Source organism: Nerophis ophidion, linkage group LG01 (genome assembly GCF_033978795.1).
Source record: "Nerophis ophidion isolate RoL-2023_Sa linkage group LG01, RoL_Noph_v1.0, whole genome shotgun sequence".
NCBI lineage: Eukaryota > Metazoa > Chordata > Actinopteri > Syngnathiformes > Syngnathidae > Nerophis > Nerophis ophidion.
Window position 1 is genome coordinate 67,297,818 of NC_084611.1, and position 9,398 is coordinate 67,307,215.

Below are 9,398 nucleotides of genomic sequence, written 5' to 3' on the forward strand. Positions count from 1 at the left end.
TCATTACTCCAAAAAAGCCAAAAAACAAAAACATTCTACTTCAGCAATTGTGGCTTTATTTCTCAGAATTTGTTAAAGTACAATGAACATAAACATGCCCAAAATATGAGTGATGGATGAGGAACACATATGCTCAACTTGGCCCTGTCTGCCAGTGCAATTACAACAGATATCATACAACTCCACTCTATCTATAATTTGTGCAAACCATGTAATAAAAATGATCAATTAATTCCTGGGGTACAGTGAGGTACGTTGTAAGTTATACCAGAGAGTTATACTGTTCATACTTGAAAGTATGAAACAAACATGTTCTTAAGTTTTTGGAACAAAATAGACCACCCTGTAAATACTGTCAACACTAGTAAATTCAAAAAATAAAAACAACAACAACAGTGTTTAATATTAATTAGAGGAGGGCTTATCTCATAACAAGAACAAACTTAATATCACAATCACATATCTGCATCTGTACTAATAAAGCTAGCAGACTCAACGTATAACAGTAACTGGACCTGTTTAACATATCAAGTTATGTGCTGACAGAACGTACTCACAAAGATAACCACACCGTCACTGAATATAAACATGCTGCTAAAGTAACACACACATAATGATTTGACGTTAGCGTAACAAAAGCTAACTTTAGCCTGAAGTTAGCAGCCCATTTGCGCCAGGAGTATGTGGAAAACGTACTAATGTATTAGCTTACTATGACATTTATCGATTATGTTAACAGTATTTGTAACTTATCTTCGAAAAAATATCCTTTTGGCGAGCCTTAAGGTGCCGCTTAAGGTTGGTCGTATTTTTTCCACATATTTCGTGGCCACATTTGTCACCGTCTTCCTTCACAATACACTCTGTTTTATTATCTGCTGGGTTATATCTAAAATACACCCATATGTCGTCTCTACGACAGCAACCACCAAGCCCCTGTGTTGAAAGTGCCGCCGCCATCACGGTCCATCGCCTGATGAACAACAACAGTGTGACGTTTTGAGCACGTTGTGCGATGCACGTCAGTTGGTGGGTGTGACCATACAAGGATAGAATGCAGCAGCCTGCTGTAAGCAGCAGCAGATACTTTTCAGGTTTTAATTGACACACACAATAAACAGAAATGTCATGCATTTTAAACGTCTGACAGATTACCCACTAACATTTTCGTCCGTTCTCGTCTCGTCATGTTTTCGTCATCAGAGAGACATGTTTATCTCGTCAACGTCTCGTTATCGTCATGAAAAAAGTGGCGTCAACGAAATGATTTTGTCATCGTCATCGTTGCCGAAAACAACACTGGTTGACAGCTAGATTTTTTGTGGATATGTTCCATAAATATTGATGTTAAAGATTTCTTTTTTTGTGAAGAAATGTTTAGAATTAAGTTCATGAATCCAGATGGATCTCTATTACAATCCACAAAGAGGGCACTTTAAGTTGATGATTACTTCTATGTGTAGAAATCTTTATTTATAATTGAATCATCCATCCATCCATCCATCCATTTTCTACCGCTTATTCCCTTTTGGGGTCGCGGGGGGCGCTGGCGCCTATCTCAGCTACAATCGGGCGGAAGGCAGGGTACACCCTGGACAAGTCGCCACCTCATCGCAGGGCCAACACAGATAGACAGACAACATTCACACTCACATTCACACACTAGGGCCAATTTAGTGTTGCCAATTAACCTATCCCCAGGTGCATGTCTTTGGAAGTGGGAGGAAGCCGGAGTACTCGGAGGGAACCCACGCATTCACGGGGAGAACATGCAAACTCCACACAGAAAGATCCCGAGCCTGGATTTGAACCCAGGACTGCAGGAATTTCGTATTGTGAGGTAGACGCACTAACCCCTCTGCCACCGATGGATTCTGATGTGTCATCTATGTTGCTGCTCCTCGATCTTAGCGCTGCTTTCGATACCGTCGATCATAATATTTTATTAGAACGTATCAAAACACGAATTGGTATGTCAGACTTAGCCCTATCTTGGTTTAACTCTTATCTTACTGATAGGATGCAGTGTCTCCCATAAAAATATGACCTCGGACTACGTTAAGGTAACGTGTGGAGTTCCCCAGGGTTCGGTCCTTGGCCCTGCACTCTTCAGCATCTACATACTGCCGCTAGGTGACATCATACGCAAATACGGTGTTAGCTTTCACTGTTATGCTGATGACACCCAACTCTACATGCCCCTAAAGCTGACAAACACGTCGGACTGTAGTCAGCTGGAGGCGTGTCTTAATGAAATTAAACAATGGATGTCCGCTAACTTTTTGCAACTCAACGCCAAAAAAACGGAAATGCTGATTATCGGTCCTGCTAGACACCAAACTCTATTTAATAATACAACTCTAACATTTGACAACCAAACAATTAAACAAGGCGACACGGTAAAGAATCTGGGTATTATCTTCGACCCAACTCTCTCCTTTGAGGCAAACATTAAAAGCGTTACTAAAACGGCCTTCTTTCATCTCCGTAATATCGCTAAAATTCGCTCCATTCTGTCCACTAAAGACGCTGAGATCATTATCCATGCGTTTGTTACGTCTCGTCTCGATTACTGTAACGTATTATTTTCGGGTCTCCCCATGTCTAGCATTAAAAGATTACAGTTGGTACAAAATGCGGCTGCTAGACTTTTGACAAGAACAAGAAAGTTTGATCACATTACGCCTATACTGGCTCACCTGCACTGGCTTCCTGTGCACTTAAGATGTGACTTTAAGGTTTTACTACTTACGTATAAAATACTACACGGTCTAGCTCCATCCTATCTTGCCGATTGTATTGTACCATATGTCCGGGCCAGAAATCTGTGTTCAAAGTACTCCGGCTTATTAGTGATTCCCAAAGCCCAAAAAAAGTCTGCGGGCTATAGAGCTTTTTCATTTCGGGCTCCAGTACTCTGAAATGCCCTCCCGGTAACAGTTTGAGATGCCACCTCAGTAGAAGCATTTAAGTCTCACCTTAAAACTCATTTGTATACTCTAGCCTTTAAATAGATTCCCTTTTTAGACCAGTTGATCTGCCGTTTCTTTTCTTTTTCTTCTATGTCCCACTCTGCTTTGTGGAGGGAGTCCGGTCCGATCCGGTGACCATGTACTGCTCGCCTGTGTATCGGCTGGGGACATCTCTGCGCTGCTGATCCGCCTCCGCTTGGGATGGTTTCCTGCTGGCTCCGCTGTGAACGGGACTCTCGCTGCTGTGTTGGATCCGCTTTGGACTGGACTCTCGCGACTGTGTTGGATCCATTATGGATTGAACTTTCACAGTATCATGTTAGACCCGCTCGACATCCATTGCTTTCCTCCTCTCCAAGGTTCTCATAGTCATCATTGTCACCGACGTCCCACTGGGTCATTATTGTCACCGATGTCCCGCTGGGTGTGAGTTTTCCTTGCCCTTATGTGGGCCTACCGAGGATGTCGTGGTGGTTTGTGCAGCCCTTTGAGACACTAGTGATTTAGGGCTATATAAGTAAACATTGATTGATTGATTGATTTATTATCCAGTTCCACAGATGATTTTAGTTCTTCCATTATTCAATCATCATTCTTATATTTTCCACCAACTACCCTACATCCGTGCAACACGGTGATACAGGGGTTAGTGCGTCTGCTCACAATACGAAGGTCCTGGGTTCGATCCTGCGCTCGGGCTCTTTCTGTATGGAGTTTGCATGTTCTCCCCGTGGCTACTCCGGCTTCCACCCACCTCCAAAGACATGCACCTGGGGATAGGTTGATTGGCAACACAAAATTGGCCCTAGTGTGTGAATGTGAGTGTGAATGTTGTCCATCCATCTGTGTTGAACCTGTGATGAGGTGGCGACTTGTCCAGGATGTACCCCGCCTTCCACCCGATTGTAGCTGAGATAGGCGCCAGCAGTTGAGCGCATCTCAGTTGCCAAGCAGCCAGTTGAAAGCCGTTAATGTTGTTAGCTTTGGCGATTTAGCGGCAATTCAAACTTGTTTATTTTAACAATCCTCGTACCTTGCATTGTTCAGAGATGTGTCGGCCTGTTTTGGAGATCCCTTTGAGTGATCAAAATGTCTAAAGTCTGTCCCGTCTTTCACGGCATAATGTTGTGTAGCTTCAGCTTGCTAGGCAACCTTTTTAAGCTAGCGTTTTAGCTACTTAGCCTCCATCACTTTGCTTATCATAGCGAATTCAGGCCTACCGCCGAAAAGGGTTCAAATTGAATATGTTAGCAAGCTGTCCAGTAACTGTGATCTCAATCAGTGGACAGGAAAGCTCCAATTTTAGTCAAAACTCTGGTACCATGAGCTGAAATTTTTTTGTTGTGCGTGTTTTTCTGGTGACAGGAAGTATCTTTTAAAAAAGGCACTTTTTAAAAACATGTCTTATGTACAGGGTTTGTACTGGTTTATACATTTAAACAAACAGAGGGCAACAAAATACATTCCCCCAAGCCAGTCAGAGCTTTTCTTCCCGTGATTCACACATATGGGGGACCTGGAGACATACAGCCGTGACACAGAGACCTATTCTGGGGGGAAAAAATATTTGTTAGCAAGATAGCAAACAACAGAGAAGGTGTTACAATGCTAATTTCATAATAATGGTGAACATTTAACAACTGTCTTACAGTTATGAAATATGAACACGATACATACTTGCCAACCTTGAGACCTCCGATTTCGGGAGGTGGGGGGCGGGGGACGTGGTCGGGGGTGGGGCGTGGTTGGGGGCGTGCTTAGGAGGGGAGGAGTATATTTACACCTACATTTCATCAAGTCAAGTATTTCATACACATATACATATATATATATATATATATATATATATATATATATATATATATATATATATATATATATATTTTAGGGCTGGGCAACGATTAAATATTTTAATCAAATTTAATCGCACTATTTCTCAGATTAATCGCGATTAACTGCATTGTATACGCAAAGCCCAATAATGAATTCAAAAGTAGTGTGTAATGCACCTTTATTGGAATATTCTCCCACATGAACAAAAGCGCCAAAACATTTGTTGTGCAAACACAATTTAAATCAGTCCTTGTTAAACAGTAGCAGTTAAATAGCATATTTTATGAAAATCAACTCAAAAAATGTAAATACAAACATTTAAGCTTGTTGCCACTGCCAGGGTATTTAAGTTATCCTGTTTGTTATGGAAAATAAATATAATCTACATACAAATCACTGAGCCACAATCATAACATCTGAACAGGCAATTTCTGAGGTAACAGCAGAAACATTTTTTTTTATCAGGGATCTTATGTTTAAAAAAAACCTATATGATAGGTAGTGGGCTGTTTTAGGGAATGTTTGATCAAATTATCCTTACTAGCAATATTAATAATGTTGTGTTTATTCTGCGTAGTGCACTTAAAATAATTATGACCATATCTAGGAATTGATATGATGGGAATTTTCCGATTGTTTGCTTGGTGCTTTGATAAACTGAACGCATCATATACCTGGTACTATATTGTGATGTTATGAGCCAGGAAAATAAATAACTACCCTATCCAACATGCAACAGGAGTGACGAGCATGCGCGGTAGCCCGGTATAGGCTGTGTCGCCATGACGGCATCTTGTATGTTGTGATATGCACGCTCTGAAAGTAAACGTTAAGAACTCAGCCAACACTCCTCGTCTGCATTATTCATAAATAGACAGACAACACATATACTCCGCTGCTTCACAGGCCGCTGGATGTAGCCGGGAAAGTATTCCCATGCTAGCTAGCCGGTCTAGCAAGCACGCGTCATTCAGTCCAAAATGGCCCGATCTATCCACATTCAGAATTGTTTGGCGGTCGTAAGTGATCACTAAGTGACCACGCTGTAAGCCAGCCATGAAATTTGCAGAATTGTCCGGTATTTTTGCCAAATGTTCCATCTTTACCAAGAGCCCCTCGACGCCGAAACCAATCCGGGCGACGCCATCTTGTTAAGAAAAGGCGTTAACAAAATAAAAGCATGTAAATAACATATGCAAATGTGCGATAAAATAATTGCCGGCGTTAATAGATTGATGAGTTAACTTGTAATTAACGCATTAATTTGCCCACCCCTAATATATATATATATATATTCCTGAGTTTCAGTGAATTCTAGCTATATATGTTTTTTATTTTTAATATATATATATATATATATATATATATATATATATATATATGCCATCTACTGTACATATGCATGTACAGTAGATGGCAGTATTGTCCTGTTTAAGAGTGTCACAACATTGCTGTTTACGGCAGACAAACTGCTTTACGGGAGACAAAAACGTGATTGCTGTTGTTGTGTGTTGTTACCGCGCTGGGAGTACATTAATGAAACTGCCTAACAATAAACCCACATAAGAAACCAAGAACTCGCCCTCGATCATTCTACAGTTATAACGTCATTGGGCAGACTAGCTATTTATATTGTGGGAAAGCGGACGTGAAAACAGGCTGTCCTCACTCAGGTCCGCATGGAGCTGGAGGGGGCGTGGCTGCCAGCTCCACCTGAATTTCGGGAGATTTTCGGGGGGAAATTTGTCCTGGGAGGTTTTCGGGAGAGGCGCTGAATTTCGGGAGTCTCCCGGAAAATCCGGGAGGGTTGGCAAGTATGACAAGATATCATATGAAGATATCATGTGAATAAGATATCATATATCATAACCAGCATTTTTACTGACATTGAAAACCTTCAAAAAAAGGAATTTTGTCCTTAAAATGTTCCAAGAACGGCTCCTTAAAAAGAGGGGTATTATATATTTGGGTCTGTATTGTGTATATAATAGTGCTGTGAAAAAAGTTAATGTTTTCATCAGATGAATCCCACTTTTGCATATTGATATATCAGCAATATATCAGAGTAAATTACTTTAAAACAGACCCCGATATTTTGAAATGTAATTTCTTTGTCAAAATATCATACAGGAACACATTTGTTTTACTTGCCCTAGTAGGGGTACATACTCTTTTTTTCAATCTACAGATTCATTATGTGCTTTCTGCTACTTCTTTTTCACCTACTTTAACAGTTTTGTCCTGGAATATGGGGAGTTTTGGCCAATGGAGGGTTGGAGTTTGTTTCTTGACGACACGATGCAGTAATAAATGTGCCAGCTCAGGAATGCACAAAAAAAAATTATGTATTTGCGAGGTAAATGATGCCTAAGATGTGATTGAGACGGTCAAAGGGGATATTAATTTGAGAGTAAATGTTTATTATTGAGACTGTCATGCAGTACCACTAAGTGACTGGTTCAAACCTGAGCATTGATGGATTTAACTCAGTGTTATCAGAATCAGAATCAGAAATACTTTAATAATCCCCGAGGGGAAATGAACATTATTAATGAACGTCTTTCCCTGTCAGAGAATGAAGGACCTGCCAGAGAAGATTATTTCATTATTTATAAACTTGAAAAATGGTGCAGCACATACCTCTTTTTTTTTTTGCATCTCTTTGCGCCAGACTGTGAAGTTAGACACATTCCAACAACGCAGACAGTCACTCTGCTGATGAGTACCAGCTCATCTCCATCATCCTCATTAACAGGCTGATCAAGTTCTCCTCTGCCTGCACACACACAAATGCACATACACTATATTACCAAAAGTATTTGGCCACCTGCCTTGACTCACATATGAATTGAAGTGCCATCCCATTCCTAACCCATAGGGTTCTATTTTAATGTTTCAGCTATTACAGCTTCAACTGTCCTGGGAAGGCTGTCCACAAAGTTGCGGAGTGTGTTTATAGGAATTTTCGACCATTCTTCTAAAAGCGCATTGGTGAGGTCACACACTGATGTTGGTGGAGAAGGCCTGGCTCTCAGTCTCTGTTCTAATTAATCTCAAAGGTGTTCTCTCGGGTTCAGGTCAGGATTTTGTGCAGGCCAATCAAGTTCATCCACATCAGACTCTGTCATCCATGTCTCGATGAACCCTGCTTTGTGCACTGGTGCACAGTCATGTTGGAAGAGGAAGGGGCCCACTCCAAACTTTCCCCACATGGTTGGGAGCATGGAATTGTCCAAAATGTTTTGGTATCCTGGAACATTTACAGTTCATTTTGCTGGAACTAAGGGGCCAAGCCCAACTCCTGAAAAACAACCCCAAACCATAATTCCTCCTCCACCAAATTTCAAACTCGGCACAATGCAGTCCGAAATGTACCGTTCTCCTGGCTATCTCCAAACCCAGACCCAGACCCAGACCCAGTCTTCCACGAGTGTTTGTAGAAACAATCTCTATGCCTAAGTGCTTGATTTTATACACAACTAATTGTCATCATTTGGATGGGTGGCCAAATACTTTTGGCAATATAGTGTACTTGAGCTTTGTTTCCACCAGGTGATTCGGTTCAGTTACAAACGGTCATGGAGAGTTTTGAAGGGAGAATCACATTATATTACAGTATTCAGACACATTTGCCGTGTGTGTATCATCATTCGTCTTGTAAGGATAATCCTGACAAAACTTTGACTTTAAAACTCAAAGTTTTGTCAGGATTATCCTTACAAGACAAATCTGGTGTGCAAAGAGGCCAGGGTGGACATCCGGCCTCTTGCCCTTGGTCTGGCACGGGCTGCACTACTGGGCATTGAGGTATAAAATCAGAATCAGAAATACTTAAATAATCCCTTAGGGGGAAATTAAAATTTTCAACACAGTCCCATTGAGGATCAGACAAATATTACAGGGAGACAGAACAGGATAGCTGAAGGGTCTGCAAACTTCCGGCGCCCCTTACAAAAAAGGTGACAAAAAAAGGTAAAGACAGTCTAAGCCTGGGCCCCTGGAGAGGGGGTCAAGACTCATGAACAATAACAAGATCTGATAGCTCAGTTACAGCTCATGTTATTACTATCATGTGTTACAAGTGTTTTATGTTGCAAGATTGCTCCAAGAAAAATTCCTAGTTTGTGAACCCGTTCTCAAATGATGGCAATTAAAAAAAACTATTCTGATTCAGACTGAGACCAAGGGGAAAAACCTCATAGCCATAGCACACATAAGAATGTGTGTAAGAGGGAAACATCAAAAGAACACAAAGGAAATTAAAGACATTACAAGAGCAGAGCTGATGCAACCAGCCATTTTCTACATACAGCTACAAAAGTAAAAACAAAAAACATATACACTATGGTGGCCTCTGCGGTGTTCCACGCCATCGTCTGCTAGGGTGGGGGGAGCATGGCCAGAGACAGGAGCAGACCCAACAAAGCAACTAAGAGACCCGACTCCACCCTTGGCCACCCACTAACTCTCGGTCAGTGGCCAGTCTGCATGGATGAGCGGGGATGCATCTAAGGAGACCGAGTTGTCCGATACCTGCTCATTCAGCCAAGACACTGTGAAGTATGTCCGTCCCAGCGCTAAGCGCCAGCTCGG